The 18,280-nt window shown below is 46.1% G+C and overlaps 1 protein-coding gene across 5 annotated transcripts in view; it reads right to left on the bottom strand.

Annotated features, from left to right (window-relative positions):
• Positions 1-18,280, bottom strand: part of plxnb2b (plexin b2b) — a 109,686-nt gene that overhangs the window by 89,451 nt on the left and 1,955 nt on the right. For 2 of the 5 annotated variants that reach the window (XM_031858661.1, XM_031858679.1), the window contains exon 1: positions 17,762-18,248. The exons of the other annotated variants lie outside the window; for them this stretch is intronic. The gene's annotated coding sequence lies outside the window, so the exon portion shown is untranslated. Of the gene's footprint in view, positions 1-17,761; positions 18,249-18,280 lie in introns of those variants that run through there. 5 annotated transcript variants of the gene reach the window in all.

Genomic DNA, 18,280 nt, shown 5'->3' with positions numbered 1-18,280 from the left:
AGAGAGAGAGAGAGAGAGAGAGAGAGAGAGAGAGAGAGAGAGGGAGGTGACGTACAGTCAACAATGCTGCCTACTGTAGTTAAGTAGGTGCTTACTACTCACAACGGCCACTCATTATAACGCAACAATGTCCAAACTGATTGACAGCTACCGCTGTACTGCAGCGTTTCACCTCATTACTTCTTGGATGACCTCCCTATGAGGCATTCAACAGATTCCTTATGCTTGGCAGCCATCTTGTTCGTTTCCCCTCCCCTGCTCTCTTTTCTCCCGATATCGGCAGGAAAACTATTGTTACTACTCCAGAGAGCAGAAGTCCTGAGGTGCTCCGCTGCTCGCTACCGCTGATGAGGGCCAACTGGGAACCATTGGTGTTCGCTTTATGAAGGCGTCTGGCAGCGTGAATGGACTCAGCGTCCCGCCACCTTTTGCGGCCAATCATGATAATAAGTGTTGAGTCGTGCATGGCTGTACACTGGCACCGCAGGGGGGCCTCCCTTCACCGACTGCTGGGAAAGGTGGTGTGTGTGTGTGTGTGTGTGTGTGTGTGTGTGTGTGGGGGGAGGGCTGGTGTATATGCAAGTGTGTTCAGGGCTGGAAAATAAAATTGCTTTCATTCAATTTCCTACTTTTAACTATGCTCTAAATCCAAACTAATTAAACTCAGAATGGCCACAGCAAGATAGATCTTAAACCAACCAAGAACCTCACAGTCCAGTCATACTGTACATAATCAGGACAAACAGAGTTCATCAAAAACAAAAAAGGAAATATGCACTGCTATTTTAAGAACAAACTGTATATCATCAGTGAGGAAAATCTGGAAATCCATTGTGATTTAGTGTGAAGACACAAAAGATGACGATTAATTCAATTACTGAATTATTTAAGATTAATTGAAAATGATTTCCATTATGGATTTTATATTTCATAATATTTGTAGGATTTCTTAGTTTCTTCATCATTGTAAAAATGCATCAACTTTGGATATTTAACTGTCACGCAGAAGACGTCTTAGTCTTTGGGCACTTGCAAAGTGTATTTTTCCCCACTGCCTGAACAATAAACTGATTTATGGCCCAACAATAATAAATGGATACATTATGTGCTGCAGACCACATACAGATTTTAGGAGATATATGCCTAGAGTTTAGGTCTGCATAAATGCAAATGAGATGCCATACATTTAGGAGGACTGTATATCGGTGTCCTACTGCTAGGTACAAAACGGGCTCCAAAACATGATGGCCAGCTCTTAATGACTCTGGATGTAGAGTGTCGTGCATGTAAACATGCTGATAAATATGTACATGTGTAATTGCTGCTGGTGGAGCGTAAATATTTCAAGTCCCTGCATATTACATTACAGTCATTTAGCAGACGCTTTTATCCAAAGCAACTTACAATGTGACAAGTGTATTCAACATCGGTTTCCGAGAGAACAACTAGTCACCAGAAGTCATAAGTGCATCTCTTGTCTTCAAACAAGCATCTAAGAGCATGAACCATAGCCAACGTACAGTGCAGAATCAAACAAATGCAATAAGTGCCACAAACTAATATGCTTTTCACTCAGTCGGACATGGTTTCTGGTTCATAGCTTTGAAATTCCACCAGTGTCTGTTTCTTATATTAGCAGGTCACAAAGGACTCCTTCAGTTCCTGACCCTCGTTTTTTTTCCTTCCCCAGCTTTGGCTCAGCTGCAGGGAGAGCGGCTGGCTTGTACCACCTCTGAGAATCCATCCAGACAGATGCACAGTAAGCAGTGCTGTAGGCAGAGTGGGAGTTTGGCACCACTGGCAGCAGTGCTGAGGCCACGTTTAGCTGCGCTTTCATGTGTGACTCGCAGCGAAGAAGTTGTGCTGAAGGAGATTTATTTTATTTATATGAAAATTAATCTTGGGCTGAAACAACCATGTGATCCTCTGGTGATTAATTACGGCGAAAGAAGAACAGACGAGACCCTTTTTCCTTCTCTAGAGTTCCAGCAGACACACATAGGCGGTCACTCCCACACGCACACACACACACACACACACACACACACACCCCAAGTATAGGAACTGGAAGTGACTAACAGCAGCATAAGGACGACAACTTGGGAAAGGCGTAGTGGTGAAGTGCCCTTCACTGCTTTCTCCGATGTCCCCAGCTGACATTTCCAACAGTCTTGCTCAACGTAGTGCCATCGAGAAACAATTCTTCAATGGAAACTGTCTTTGCTCTCTGTAGGAATCCACAGGCCATCATCTATACGACACTATGGACCATTCCCTGAATCATTTACACTGGCCTATATATAGCCTGTGGAGAAAAGGTCATTATTGAAACAGAAAGCTATATTTCATAATTGCACAACCACGCTTCTATCCCCTCAGTGAAATTGGCTCTCCAGAATATATTTGCTCTCACTCTACTCCATCTCTCTTTATCTCCCTCTCTTGTCTGTTAGAGAGGGCGATTTTGACAGGCTGACTGTCTCTCCTGATGCAATAACCACCCTCCATTTGTATCTGAGGAGGGTGCATTAACTAGACAGCGTAATCAGCCGGCACAGAAAAAGCCAGCATGCCTCACCAACCCGGCTGCTTTTTACCACTCTTTGCTATAACGGCACGTCATTAGGCCACAATTAGCACGGAGCACTCTGGGAAAAGAAACCCCTCAGACCTTTAACCAGCAGAGCGGATGCGAGAAACAAGGCAACTTTTATCCAAAGTCCATTGTTGCTCGAAACACTCGGGTGAAGTAATCTTGTTTGTTCACACTTGATGGTGAAGGGAATAGGAATGACTTTATAACAGAAGATTAAAAAACAACAACTTCCATTGCCATGGGACAACCTGATACCGTTGACATGTTACGTTAGAAGATTTCCGAGTGAGGACTCGGAAACGGTAAAGGCTTATCGCCAGACACTTCAGACAGAGCATAATACATCTAAAAAAGGCAGCAGGCCAAAAAAAAAACAAAAAAAACAAAAAAAAAAACGCTGCCTTATCATAAATGTATGCTCTTTCAAAATAGGGAGGTGAGTTTTGTTGAAGTACCCCTGTGGTGAAGGTGCACTTCAGGTGAATGACTTTATCCAGTGGAAGAGGCAGCCTGCAAGAGCTAAGTTCAGCACGCACAAACACATTCCCTCCCTCTGGGTTTCTGAACAATAAAGAGAAACGCGTGTCCCTGTGGTCATTTGAGGCATGCTGGCAGTGGGCAGACACAGATAAGAGTTTGCATTGGTGGAGACTGACACGCTGTGATTATCTCCCGCTGCTGGAACCGACCGTCCATCAATCCAGACGGCCGAGAGGACCGTGGGCCGGCCGACTCAATTGTTGCCCGAGACGAGATTTTTATGATTCAATGACCTCGGAGAAAAATGTGTCAAGTGTTTCAAAATGTGTTGTCGAACTAGCGCACTCGTGCATTGTGATTCAGACTCACAAATACTCATGAAGAGATGGAAAAGTGCGGCAGTCTCGGCGGTACAATCACTAGCACATATGTCAGCGCACGCACGCACGCACGCACGCACGCACGGCTTCGCTCAGAGACTACCACCTGACTTTCCAGGGCTCCCTGTGAAGTCCCAGTCTGCCTTCCTGGCTCTCTCACCACCTTCCCCCTCACCTCATGCTGAATGTTCTGGACACGAAACCGAGTCCTACCGGAGTGAGCCACAGGAGAGATGGAGGAAGGGAAGGAGAGAGGAAAGAGAGAGAGAGAGAGAGAGAGAGGGGGAGAGAAAGAGAGTGTGTCAAGAAGCACATTCTTTCCGCTGGGCGCCATCTGGAAGTGGAAAGGTAGATAAACAATGACGTGAGCCGCATCCCATCTCCCTGCTAAAGCCTGAACACGCACACACAAACACACACTCGACACAATGCATGAGCGCCATCACCACCGATCCCGAGCAGCGCGCCAAGCATTGTCAGGCATTGGGTCTTATCAATCATTGGCCAGATACTGAGCATAAGCGTGAGGCAAACAAAAGGAAGGGAGAGAGAACAAAAATGGAGGGGAGCTGCGAGCGACAATGAGAAACACAAATGAGACGATGGCTGGGAGCCACCCGTCCACGCGGCCCGGACCGACTATTTAATCTGGTCAAGTCTGCCCCGAAATCAAAGCAATCTCCTCCAGTGAGCAGACAGAGGATGGAATCAGACAAGACGATCCCACCCAAAAAGGAAGTTGCTGTGGAATTGAATGAGGGGATATGGGGGGCTATGCTGCATTGTGCTAGACCTTCAGACTATTACCGCTGGGGAACTCTCTTTTATTTTAAAGTCCATTTGCATTCACTCAGCTTGCGAGAGGAGCTCGGGGGCAACGTTAGCTGCTGCTCCTGCTGCTTTTGAATTCCTCGCTTTCTTTTTTTTTTTTTTTTTAGGCCCTTCTGGCATGCAATATATCACAGTAGTAGTAGAAATCTTTATTATCCCTTATGGGGAAATTGTCCTTTGAGTAAGTCAGCGATAATAACAAAAACAATATCCATACGATACAAGAGTATAGAAGTTGAACACTGATGAAGAGCAACAGCTGGAGCAACAGCCGGAGGGATCCTCCCTGTGGATACTACACCTCTTGGGGCGATGCTGCCCTAAAACAGTGCTTAGCTAGACCTGAGTTAGAATAGAGTGAGGCGTATAAAGGCCACAGTGGGGATGATATGAAGGAAGAGGACCAAAACGAAGAGACTTTGACAGCTATTCCTCGGGCGGCAAGAGGAGCTGCACCTGTATGCACCTCGGCTCTACTCAGTTTAGTTTCCGTCTCTTCAGACTCCACGCCCGCCCGCCCACTTACACACACACACACACACACACACACACACACACACACACTCTGCTGGCACTGGCAGACACAACAGGAGGGAGGGATCAGGTGGCTGGGGCAAGCAAGCAACGGAAAGAGAAGGGTTGGGGGAAGGGGGGTTGACAAATGAGTCTTGTCAGGTAACATTCACAGATGTGGAGGGAAGGTAGGGAAGAAGATAGGTTAAGGGAGGGGAGGGTGTCTGTCAGCTCATATTGGTTCCCCAGCGAAAAATCTCCTGCCCTGATTAGAAAGCACTGCAGTCAGGAGACGGGAGGACGGAGACACTTTGAAAGAGGAGGCATTTAGGAGCGGGTCCGTTTGCACCCGAGGAGAGCTTACTGATGCTGATTGAGGAGACAACGAAACATGGCCTCGGTCTCTCTGCCTGGGATACTTCTCACCATGATGGCTCTGATCAAAAAGAGCAGGGGGGACAAGGTGGAGGAAGAGCCCTGGGAGCATTCAAGGGCCTGGAAATTTGGGTCAGGCACATGACATATTAATACAATGACTGACGAGAGAAGAAGATGACTGCAAGGGTGCCAAAAATATGCACAGCGGAGAGGAATCGCGTCTCCGCGTGCCCCAGCATGTACGGGAAACGGGGGCTTCTTTAGAAGATAAAAAGAACGTAATAAACTTTTAACTGATTTTGGCTGCAATGAATGCACGATCCTTCAGCTTTATTCAGACCTTGATAAATGCCCACTGTCGAGGCTGTTATTAAACACCAGAGAGACTGGTGGGTCCCTGTGACAGGCAAAACTAATTAAATCCAGGCAGATGTGTCTGGGCAGTGGTGTACCATACACACATATACACACACAATGGTTCATGCTTGTTCTCTTCTAGGCACGCTTACACACATAACCTCTAAATGGGCTGTTAACCATGTCCGCAGTGCAATCAGTGCCAGCTGATGAGCCGTCACTGCGCTAACTAGACCAGGTGAGCACACAACAACAGCATCTCAGCTTCAATTTCTAACTCTGGTGCTCGACTTCTGAAACTTTTTGTCAGCCTTCCACCCCGGTGCCTTGTTATCCTCGCCAATACCAGGCAACGCATTTCTTTTCTTCTATTCCCTACCTTCGCTGCTGCAGGTGATGATCGTTAGAGCTAACAGCAACCAATTAATCTTTCATGGTGCACGTGTTCATGCTTTTGTTAGGTCTGCTCCGTGAAATTGTATTAGACTTGCAGCTGTACAAAAGAGGGCTGGTGACACTTTCATCCTCTTCGTCTGCCTCCTCCTCTCCACTTTTCATTCTCATACTTTGTGAGCAAACAGCTGGGCTTTTTTTTCCCCGCAAAAGCTATCATTACGGCAGCCTACAGGCATGAGAGCTGCACTCCAAATCGCTGATGGAAGCCCAGCTAGCAGAGTCAGAGTGGGAGATGAGATTGCATTGGCCATGTGAGTACAGGGGAGGGGAGGGGATGATGGCTATCAGACGATAAACACACAGAACCACACATCCCTGCACACATACACATACAAAAGGGTATGACATGAGGCAATACAAGTGCCAGTGTTTTATCTTCATTTAGGCTGGCTGTCCCATTGTCTTGTAATCACATCGTTCTTAGGTCACATACACACATCAGAAGCTCACTAACGGTCTCTAAAAGACACATACACACAGTAGTGACTAATCACCCATCTGGAGCAGCAGTTCCCAGGTCTGGATGACAAAGCGCCCATGCCCACAAATATAGGCTAATGCCCTTCTCAACAAAAGGCTTAGGCTGCATTACAGCCAGGTCTAAAGAGAGGGTGGGGTGGGGGGGTGGCCTATGACCTGGCCCAGACAAGCATGGACAGGGGAGGAAGCAAGTGACATCACAGATAAGGTTGATGTACTTAGGCTAGCTGCTAGTGGCTACATGGAGCTGACAAGTCTGTACGTGCACTCGATTTCAATAGGAGCTCCCTGAGTCAAGGGCAGGGAGAGGGCAGAGTGAAAACAGTAAAGGAAAAAAAAACATCTCAATGTGACTAGGCTAGTTTGTGAAGTGAAAGATCCGGTATGGCTTACCCACAGGGATTTGTTGAAACCCTCTCGTTAAATATTAGCGTGTTCGCAGTGGCAGGTGCTAGCCATGGCCTCTCGGAGCAGTCCATTGGGGTGAGGTAGGGCTTATCCTCCAAATACCTCAACCGCTGTGGAAGACTGTTTCCTAGCAGAGGCTTGTTGCTGGCTGGCATGATCCAGGTAAGTCTGCTAGTTGCGAGAGGGGCCTGATGCAACCAAAGCCAGGTTCAGAATGTGGGATAAGGTTGGCTCAGAGCCAGGAGCCATTAGTGAGCCGTGTGTCTGACACAACGGGCAGAACATAACATTTTCAAAAGGCGTAGAAGGACTTGAGCGGAGCCGTGGTGAAGAGTGCTAGGCAGCTGTTTCATTCAGGCCCTCTGATAACAACCTCTTGTCCAGATTGGCTACTGCAAACAGGGCAGGGGAAAGCAAGGCAGCAAGAATACAAATCACTTCTTCGATAGTCTACACTGAGCTAAGCAAAAACTACTGCCCTGGCATTCTCTCAGTCATTTCTTAGCCGATGAGCCCCTTGTGATTTAATGCGTGCTAATGTAAAGGATTCTAATGCACTTGCATGCATTTAGATTAATGTGCATCCTTACAAAAGAGCATATGACAGTATGGTTAATAAGCAGAAAACACTTAACCATCAGGAAGGGCCAGCAGCATGAACAGACAAAGATCTTGCTAATGGCCCTCGCCGTATCATTTACGGTACAGACCCTAGCCAAAGGCAGACTCACACACCGGGTCCAAAGACAGGGGAGAAGGGAGAGTTTCTCTATTCAAGAGATAACATCCTAAGAATACTTTCTAGAGGGACGAGTCTTTGCTTTCAACCCCCACTGTGAATAAGAAAGCAACAAGTGCATCAATTATGAGAGTGGGGAAAGAAAACTCAGGGTTATTCAATCCTCTACTTCCACTTAGTCCATAGATATAACTACCAAACAAAGCCTGTGAGAAATGTGACTAACGAATGGAGACACAGGCAGTATTCTGTTTTGCAAAAAAAAATTTTTTAAAAATCTTGACAATGTGACTCTCATTTCAATTATAAATCCGTGGAACAAAATGATTTAAAATACAGGTGGGAAACCATCTGGCTTTAAGTGGTGCTTGATCTTAATCAGACACAGATTCAAGTAGACTGTCCACCTATCATATACTGACCATTGCAATCACCCAAAACAACAAGCTTTTACATCTGTGAATGTGGCTCAGTCCCATTAAAAACCCATCACACCCACTACCGCCACGCTACGCTTACTGCGCACAAAACCCATTGCTATAATTGGCTCCACTGCAGCCCTTTCCAACGGGCCAACCGGCAAATGCAAAAAAAAATACTCTGCAGTAACTGGAAGAGATCCAAACTCCGGTCATGTCTCAGTGACAATCAAGCATGACAAATTATTTCGAAACATGGGGAAGAAGTGAAAACACGAGGACTGTTCCAATCAGACGGGAGACAAATAAGGGATGAAATAGAAAAGACGTGAAACAAAACATTGTTCATTGCCTGCATCGGGAGACTAATGGTGATGGCACACCTCCAGGTGACACACACTCCATCACTCCACATTAAACAGACAGAAAGGTGCGGTAGCGAGGCGGATCTGTTGTTTTACACAGACCGCGGCGAGGGCCACAACCATGTCATTACCCCAACTAGCGAAGAAGAAGCCCAGAGCCTGGTAGGCTGAGACTTTGCAGGAGAGTCGAGAGAGCGTTTGTTTGAGGGGTGTTTGACAATGAGAGAAAGATAAACGGAAAAGCGGGGGGGGAATGGAGTTAGACTGTGAATGTGTGTGAGAGTGTGACTGAATCAAGTGTGTCTGCCACAAAGGCTCAGCTGTAGTTTGAGCCAGGAGGAGATGTTTGTCATACCAGAACGAGGAGCGTGTCTGGACTGGGACGAGACTGAGAGAAAATGCTAGCGGGGCCCTGAGGCTCTCTGTATGAAAACGCACTGCTCTCTCTCTTCAACAAAACACACTCAAAAGACAGACTCGCAAACTCGCGATTTGAGGGAAGGGGGAGCCACTCATTAATACAAAAACAGAAAAATAAATTGCAAATGAGAGCAGGAGGGGAAGATTTTTATTTAAAAGAAAAAAAAAAGTTGTAATTTATAAGCAAAGTAACTAATTATCACCAGCCAGAGACAATAGAAACTCACAATCGGTCATAATTGTTTCTTGGTGTGACATGACTGCAGATAAAGGAAAACTATAATTGATATTCTGAACTGAATTTTGTTAATTAAAGCACTGATTATTCTGCTAAACATACTTCGACAACCAGAGGCGCAGCGCTGCCCTTTAGAAAAGGCACTTGCATAGCGTTAAACTGAATTCCTTGGAGGCCAATGTTTTTGGCAGCGCTGTTGTCGGGGGATCAGGACGTTCAATGATATGCAAACAAACACAAAAACGGGAGAGCGGTTTGCACACGAGACAATCCCCAAACCAAGCATTTTTTATTTGTTTCCTCCAATAAATGTCAAGCTTTAGTAATTGATTGAGCAGGATGGAGACAGAGTGGGGAGAAGGCAACGGCAGTATGAAGCAGTGTGTGGACTAATTGTGATTTCATTCCCCTCTGCTCACGGGGGAACTTGATGCCAAAACCTCACACCAACAACTCTGACAAACTCTGTATAGCAACAAAAATAAGCCTAAAAAAACCCCCCTCATGTAGGAAAAGTTTACAGAGAAAAAAAGTGCCCTGTAATTACTGCAGCATATCTGTGGACTGAAGGGTTTGTGGATTAGAAAGGTTGGACACTGAACAAAAGGGGACCTTGGCTTACTGAGAGCCTGGTCTGGGCATATAGGGGTGGGAGTTGAAGACAGCACACTTAATGGAAGTGACAGTCAGCAGATACGCGCCAGTCCCATCTACCCGCAGCCACCTCCTCTGGCGGCCCCGGAAAAGAAAGGGAAAATAAAAAACACCCCTCCCTCCCCATCTACAGATTACACACAATGCACCCTAACATACCAGGACAGAGGGAGGGGAGGTGATGGGTGTTGTGTGTGCGTGTATTTGTGTGTGTGTGTGGGGGGGTGAATAGACAGGGAGTGCTGCCAGGGCCTACTTTTAGATAGCGCGGTTATCAGCGGGAAAAGGAGAGAGAGAAACAAAGAGGAAGTTTACTGGCGTTGTTTTATCTGGAAGGGCATTAAACTGAGAGGCACACAGGGGATGAGGCAGCGAGAGTAAAAAAGAAAGACCATTCAGAGGAAAGGGAGAAACTGTCCAAAGTCAGGCAACCTTCAGAAGCGTCCTGTGTGTCTAACTCGCAGTCACACGCACATATTTTGCCCTTGGCTGAAAGTCATCCTTGGTTCATGGTTGCTGGCTTTGATAGGAGCCCGGGCCCTGGAACGAGTTATCAACGACCCAGAAAGCAGCTCGTCGGGCGATCTGTGCAGCTTGATATGCAGCGAGAGAGGCTGTCACTGGGATGGAAACTGAATGTGGCCTTTGATAAAACACTCAAAGCGGGATGAAAACAGAACAGGAGGAAGGAAGCCCATTAGGCCGTGATAGAAAGGAGGGGAAATACAGAGGGCCAGACGACGGGGACTGAGGGGGTAAACCCGTGGCTCTGTGTGCTGTCCTTGACCCTGTCAGATGGGGCTGAGGCCTGCGGTGAGAAAGAGTGTTGGGCACACTGCCCCCCAGGTGTGAGCTGGAGAGGGATGAGAGGCATGGCGATGAGGAGACCACACCTGCAGCACCAAGGCAGCCCGCCGGAGCCCACTAATCAGTGAACTTAGCCGCTGACCTCTCAACAGGCTCTATACCTTTTAATGAGATCCATGCCTTTGATTCGTCTAGCCTGCCTGGAGGGAGAGACCGATCGCGCATAAGCTCACACATCAACTTTGCCAACACCCACCTTGTTAAGAGAGGGTACGAGGGAGGTGCAGGTGAGATTGGATCCAGACATGCTTGCTAACAGGTATAATTGAATTATTGATCAGCCAACAGATTGTGATATGAGGAATTCATGAATTCATGCCTGGGCTGTCCAGCTCCCTCAGGCTGAAAGACAGACTGTGCCAGGGAAGCGGGTTGCACTGGTCGAAGTTGGAATTTTGAACTGCGGGCGGAGTGGGCAACGAGAGCTCGCACTTAGACAAGACAGAGCAAACAGCGAATCGATCAAGCTGGCTGGGGCGATGCGTACAGCAGGAAGGCCTCACCCTTGCTGCGCTGAGAGAGCTTTAACTGCTCACACACTGAGTGGCTTTTTCATTAGCACTCAGGCAACAGCGCAATCCTCAGCTCTTAATACCAGCAGTGGTCAGAGAGGAAATGGAATTTTTATTCGTCTGAGCTCAACGGGTGGTCTGCTGCTGCTAGTAATGCACTGAATTACAGGCCCTCGTTTTCCGTTACTAACATCAGCCGACAAGAGGTGCACGCCATTAGACAAAGGGTTGGACTATATTCTGTCATGAGGCTGTGCCGCCTAAAAGCCCACTTTAGCCCAGAAACAGCTCAACACTTCCTTAATAATGGCGATCTAGAGCATGAGGAACTGGACGGAGTGACCGAATGTTTTCTTTCTTCCTTTTTTTCCAGGCCCTAACCTACTTCCTTAAAAATAAAACATGTCTGTAGCCAGGTCATGCTGCTCCAGGCCTGAGCTTTAAGGACACATTACCATCACTAGCGTCTCAAAAGCGAACCTGATTGCTACGATAAAAACTCTATGGTCATACGCTGTGGAGCCGCAATATCAAAAACTAAAAGGTTTGGTCAGGTCTCACAAAGGTCCCGTGAGTCACAACAATACAGACGTAGATGAAATACCCGTTAACTTCAATCAGATTTCCTTTACAGAAAAGACTGAAGTAATTATCTTGCTTTTGGTTTTGTTTATATCTCATGTGCAAAACAGATGTGAGGTTTTAGCACGCTGCTAAAAATAATAAATGTTTTCTTTTCAAGTTGGAAGGTAGAGAGACACATCAGGACCCAATGGGAGCAAGATGTTTGTACATATTTTCCGTTACCCAAAGAGGAGACGATCTCCATATGACTAATTAAACAACAGACCCAGAGGAATGCGTGATGACATCCTGACGGCAGACAAAAACAGAGAACTGAAAGTGAAACAGAACAGAACCTGGTTAAAAATAAAAGCACGGGCTAAGGGAGGCGGAGGAGGAGAGACGTGCCAGTGGAGTGTACTGTAGATATTAACAGAGAGATATTAATGGAGGTCTGGAGTGGCGGATAAATGGCTACTCCGGTCTGGTCGCGCCACCAGTCCACAAGCAAACAAGCAGCACCACAACGACATGGCCTCTTACACCCCACTTTGCTTCAATCTGTTGCTGGGAAAGCGGCACACTTCTCCTCCATAAACAACTGAACGAGGATGAAAGGAAAACGGCATAAATGTCTCCTGGTGAGACTTGTGTGATTTGGGGATCCAATTTGGCAGCTTGTTTTCTGTAAACATTGTGACTGCAGCTTGTTTTCAGAGAACACGCAAAAGCCAGCGGCGTTAAGCCGTTCGCAGTGCGGGGAGGAAAGAGACAAGGTCTTTGTAATAAGGTTCTCTAACCCCAGCAGCAGATCTACTCAAGCTAATGACTGTAATTAAAGAGCCCAGCTCCACGGAGGAATCAATGACGTGGGATCAGCCCAGACAGGACGTGGAATAGACGTAGCTAAAGCAGAAGGAAGCGACCACAGGGCTGACTTTAAAAACGTATAGGCTGTACAAATGGGAGGCTGAGCGGTAGGCCGGCATGTGTTATAAGGGCCTGTAAATATTTAGGCATTCTTACAGGGGCATGTGGCTGCGACTCTGATGTCATTTCTCCTCAAGCCTGTCATTTGCTTTAGTTAGAGGCTGAGAACCGAGTGGGGAGCAACTATAAATGCTGATCAGTGAAAACAGGAAACAGAATGTCACAGGACAAAAATTAACCACGCGAGAGGCGCAAGATATCTGTATAACCATCACATGTCTGACCCACTGTACACGCATCAGGGAAGAGAAAGTAGAGGCTAGAAAAATGCAGATACCACATCTACGTGATTTTTTTTCCACATATGAAGTTGAGAGGGCATACCGAAACTGACTCCGAGGCTGCCCAGACGAGTCAGTGAGGAATAATGCATGTCATCACAGCTGCGTGAATAGGAGAGTGAGGCTGGGGGGCAAGCGCAGACACCAAAGACATAGAGCCATGATGACACCTCCACAGATCTGCATTTCAGAAGACAGCTCTGAGCCCCAGGCAGGTTTGAAGCACCAGGATTAATATCCACCTAGACTAGAGATGCACCTCGTAAGAAAAGACAAAAGGATAAAGTCGGGGGGGGGGGGGGGGAAATAGAGTTATGGAGCGCAAAAGAATGGTTTGAGAGAGACTTTGTTCTGCTGATAAAGGGAACCAGACCAGTGCTCAGAGATGGATCCATTAACATAAACAGGAAGTTATATACACAAGGGCAGTAGTGGGCACTTCCACATTGCTCCAGCACAAAGGTCTGGGTTGGCTGATCAGGCATAGCTAACATTCCTGTTAGATCACGACCACTCCAGAGAGGTGTACACTCCTACGGGTCTGCCACAATGCCCCAACTCAACAAGGTCAATATCAAAATAAAAGCCTGACTCATCCTAATGCCCTACATGAGCCTGCATTCCAAAAACAAACTAAATGTGACAAAGCTCCCCACCAGACTGGATTATTTTCACTGCGTTAGTACATATTGTCCGCTTATGCCCGTTTTTATTGCAGAGTTCATTTGTTTTTCTGCTTATATTCTACTTGTCTTTTTCTCTGCTTCTGCTGCTGCGCTGGGCGACTAATTCCCCCATGGGGATCAATAAAAATAAAAGTCTTAAACTTATCTTTAGAAAAACAGTTAAATCCCACCTTAAACATTAGCAACCACACATTTTAGCGCCCAGTGGTCACTACAAAATGTCATTCTCTTGAGGCAGTGTTATTACTGCTGGCACAGTAAAATGGTCTGTCAGTTTACAGACGAGAAGTAACAGAGCCAGTGGCATTTAACTAGATTCTCAGTAACTTTAACAATTGCTGTATGAACAGATTTTAATAGGTCCCTCTTGGATCATAGGCTGCCGAAAGGCCACGATACTCACCTCATTTACTACAGACAAGGACATGACACTGACAAAGAAATGATTTCATTTTCATACACCATTTCATTATGGACTGTAATAAAGGCAGACAACCTGGCCTTGGCTGTGTTATCCCAGCTTGATTATAACACTGTATAACAAGTATAGATGCATATTAACAAACTTCTCATATACAGTTACATGTGAACTTTACGATTCCATTTCATTCAGCATTGGTTTTCATTTTAATGACTGACCGCCACTGAGTGCTAAAAGAGGCCTGCGAGCCTCACACCGGGAAGCACAGGTATGATGATGAACATCTTATCTTTTCCTCACAAAACCTTGCCTGACTTCTAATTTGGATTGAAACAGACAAGCAAGAGATAGACACCCAATATCCAGCAGTGCTGCCACCCCCCATGTCCATTTCCAGCTGCCAGCAGGTTTCAGCAGATGCCAGAGATAATAAGGACAGCATATGTTTCCTCAAGATCTAATGTTGCCATTTCTATTTTACAACACACTCCGCCTGCAGGATTTACGTCATTGTTTCTAAAAGTTATTCAATTCAATTATGAGGTTATATTTTCAATTTCAACGCTCAGATAAAAAAATGCAAATACCAAAAATCTAAAGATATTAATCTATATGAGGTGCAAATAACTCATGTGTTTTCATACGATTCAAGATTTCATACCACTGAAAGATGTTAATGGGGGACTAACACACAAATGCCTGGCGGGTCATCTATAAATTTCCCCTTTTAAATATTTAAAAGCACATGAATAAAGAGCTGTTGCTTGCATTATGGTAATTCCAGTGGTAAACATTTTTTATATTTTCCCAATCAGTTGTTCGTGCCAACAAAGGGGACGTCTCTGGTTTAGATACAATGATGCATGTGCGTATTTTTTTTTTCATACATGTTCAGAGTCAAACTCCTAAATCAATGAGGACCATTCTTCTCTTGTGTGAAGTTAGACTGTCACAGACCATCCCTCGGAGTCTTCCTCAGCGTGCCACGCCTTCTCTCTTTGCTCTCTCAGGTCGGTGTGACCTTCATCTCCAGCTGCTGCCAGTGCACTGACCCTTCATGCATCTGTCGCCCGCCAGTCCTGGCTGAGGCTCACATTCAGCACTACATAATTAATCGCCCAGCGTGCATACAAAAAAAGAAATAAACAACAAGAAGAAGGCCAATACTTGACTGCAACTAGCTAATTAACATAAACCAGCTGGATGTCCTATTAGCTGTAAAGCAGAGGTGATAATTAAAAATGATCTTGGCAGGAGTAAATTGGTCAGTTTGAGGATTAACTATGAAATGACACTCCGGTGCTTTAGCTAGGATTAAATGGCACTCAACATGGAGCAACTCTCAGTTATGAACAAAAAGTGCGCTAAAAATGCATTACAGGTGGAATAAGTGGCTCCACACAGTTTCCATTATTCCTCGGCTCCTCATAGGCCGAGTCCATTTAACCAAAATCACTGTGACAAACACATATCACTACCAAATCCTGCACAGCAACCCTCAATTTGCGCAAGCACAAAGCGCAGACTCATCTTCGACGTGTTAAAACTCAGAGATCTTTGAATCGTCTTTAAATCATAAAGCAAAAAGAGCGGAGTAAACATCAGCCCATCACATTACACTGATTGAAGCAGGCACGACCAACTTCCCTATGAAGTGCTCAAATGGATAGCGTTTTGATAGAGATACGTGCCAGCCTCATTTACCAAAGCAAAAAATAAATTAGATTCCCCGCTCTCTTTTCTGCTGCCAATACGAGCCTCGAGAAGAAAGCGTCCGACTGAGATTTCCCAGGATAGGAATCAAGGTGACCCCTCATTCTCATCGCTGCCGATTCGTTTTCAGATACCCGCTTCTGTGGCGTCTGGCTGAAACGAAGTGAACATTTGCCACTGGGCCGAGCTGGTTGACATGCCTCCAGTGAGCAGGTAGCATGAAGGTAGCCTGTCAGTTCAGCCGCCATGGGGAAGTGGGTGAGGAGACCGAGGCAGATATCTGTATTGTGTATCCATCACTAGTGTTCCGTCCTCGGCTATGCAACCTCACGCCTGCTGACAGCCAACACCTCACAACATGCCTTTTGAACAGCAACGGAGATCATGTTTTCCTCTGGGCTGATGTTTTATTTCAACCTCTCTGAACCTCACATCACGTCAACCGTCCCTCTCTCGACTCTCTTTTTGAATTTCTTTTTTTTTTTTAGGATGTCTTATTCCTCGTGCAGAATAGCCTGCCCACAACCTCTCAACCGAGCAATTAAGGCGGCTCCCGCCCCACGTGAATCATTTATCTCTTTCAGGAGCGTGAGCATGTTTACAATATTCATCATGTTCCTCTTACTCATGCTCCCAGCACAGTGTAGGGAAGAGTCACCGTGGTTAAAAGGTAGAAGGGAGGGCAGCAGCGCGGGGGGGAAAAAACCCCAGCATGAGTTGGCGGGTCGGTGCGGAGAAGAAGGTAAGCCACGACGGGTTGAGTGCACGGTGTGGTCGGTCATGGACATGAGATGAAAGACGGTGTGGGTTGAGAAGTTGTCAAGGTTCTTTCTACGAGGTAAAAGTGCACCCCGCTGAGCTGAAACTTGACCATAAAACCTGCCGCTGAAGGGCCTGTGTTGGAAACCTATGGACGGACCAGGTTAAACTCTGGATTGCAGTGACTCTAAAGTGGATTGGTTGCCATCTTCTTCAACAGAGCCCATCCTCGTAGCCTGCTGCTGGGGGAGCAAAGCATGCAAATTAGCATGATCACACCTAGTAGGTCTGTCATACGTCGGCTTTGTTATCTCGGATCTCAAGCACACGGAAGGGGAGAAGTGTTGAGTGGCGAGGGTTTGCCGTGTGAAGTACAAACAAAGCTGTATCAGAGGAAGATAGCGGGGCAAAGAGAGGAACGCTGTTGGGGGGATAGTTTAGGACAAGGTTGGGAAGTCCAAGGGCAAAGGGTGGCAGCCGCAAAAAAAACCCAGTGGAAACCAGATCAGAAATCCACCTCACCATGACGTCCCTTCATCATGGGATAATCCTCAAGACGTGAAAAGACAAGCCTATCTCCAATCTGAAGGAAATCTCTATTCCCCAGATTATTCAGCCGTCTAATACCAGGCTCGACACGCCCTTCACGCATCTGCCCACACCCCCCTTAAGTCTTTGTGTACTTTAGATAAGTAAGAGGAACAAGGTGATGCATATGGCTCTTTCTCATGAGCGCCGCACCTATTTTATGAGTTTACAAAGTCCATGCCAGAGGGAGAATGTTGGTCAAACCGTGCCCGACAGTAAGCTTTTCAAAGCAAAAGCAGGTCTAACAAACACTGCAATATGATAATGATTTAGATTACATCGTGTTCTTAAATAGGGCCAAGACATAAGAAGATTAACTAGCAATTTCAAAGAACCACGTGTGGTGAACCAACGGCATTATGCGCCATTATTGTTACTGTTCATGTATCAGTACTTTTAGTGCCGTTTCTCTGTTTGCAAGCTGCAGACGGGAAGCATTGGATTGCTTGTTGCTTGCAAGGATTATGGTTTAATTTTCAAAATGAAATTGACAGAATTCAGTAATCCAATGCAAAGCAAACAAAAGAGACTGGGGATGAGTTCAAATTCATTTGACCTCAAAAATATTACAGCGCTCTCTGAAATGCGGCACATGCTTCCAGGACACGACATGCTTTAAACTGTCAAACACCAAAAAAAAGGAGGACAGGATGAACTTTGGCTCACCCAAAACATGTAGCAGCTTAACAGCCGAGTGCTCGCTACCTCCGTTTCTCAGTTGGTCAGAGGCTATTTTACTGGATCCAAAAATACTCCAAGTGGATCTCACCACAAAGTTTCATTTCCAGAGCCAGCGGCCTATTACCAAAAAAAAAAGAAAAAAGCAGGGATTCATGGAAATGCCTGCTTTGTTGTTCACTTTGTCGGTTTCCCTTGTATTACAGAGTCAGAGTTTGCGTTCTGCTTTTTGGATTGTTTCGCAGAATCCTGAAATACAAACATGACCTGCATGACAAACGTCTCCTATTCCCGTGCCCTGAAAAGAGCTTCTATGATGAAGAAGCGTGGTACGCTTGTCTTCTTCACCCTTGCGGGGAGAGCAGGAGAAAACATTTATCACCACTCTCTTCTGCACAGATAAGGTGTCTCTATTTATTCAGAGTGGAGTAGATAAACCCTGAATGAAGCACTGTGGGGCAGAGAGAGAGAGAGAGAGAGAGAGAGAGAGAGAGAGAGAGAGAGAGA

Source organism: Anarrhichthys ocellatus, unplaced genomic scaffold, assembly GCF_004355925.1.
Source record: "Anarrhichthys ocellatus isolate YVR2014 unplaced genomic scaffold, GSC_Weel_1.0 scaffold2, whole genome shotgun sequence".
Classification (NCBI taxonomy): domain Eukaryota; kingdom Metazoa; phylum Chordata; class Actinopteri; order Perciformes; family Anarhichadidae; genus Anarrhichthys; species Anarrhichthys ocellatus.
Note: the sequence above shows the minus strand (reverse complement) of the source record. Positions and strands in the feature narration are given on the sequence as shown.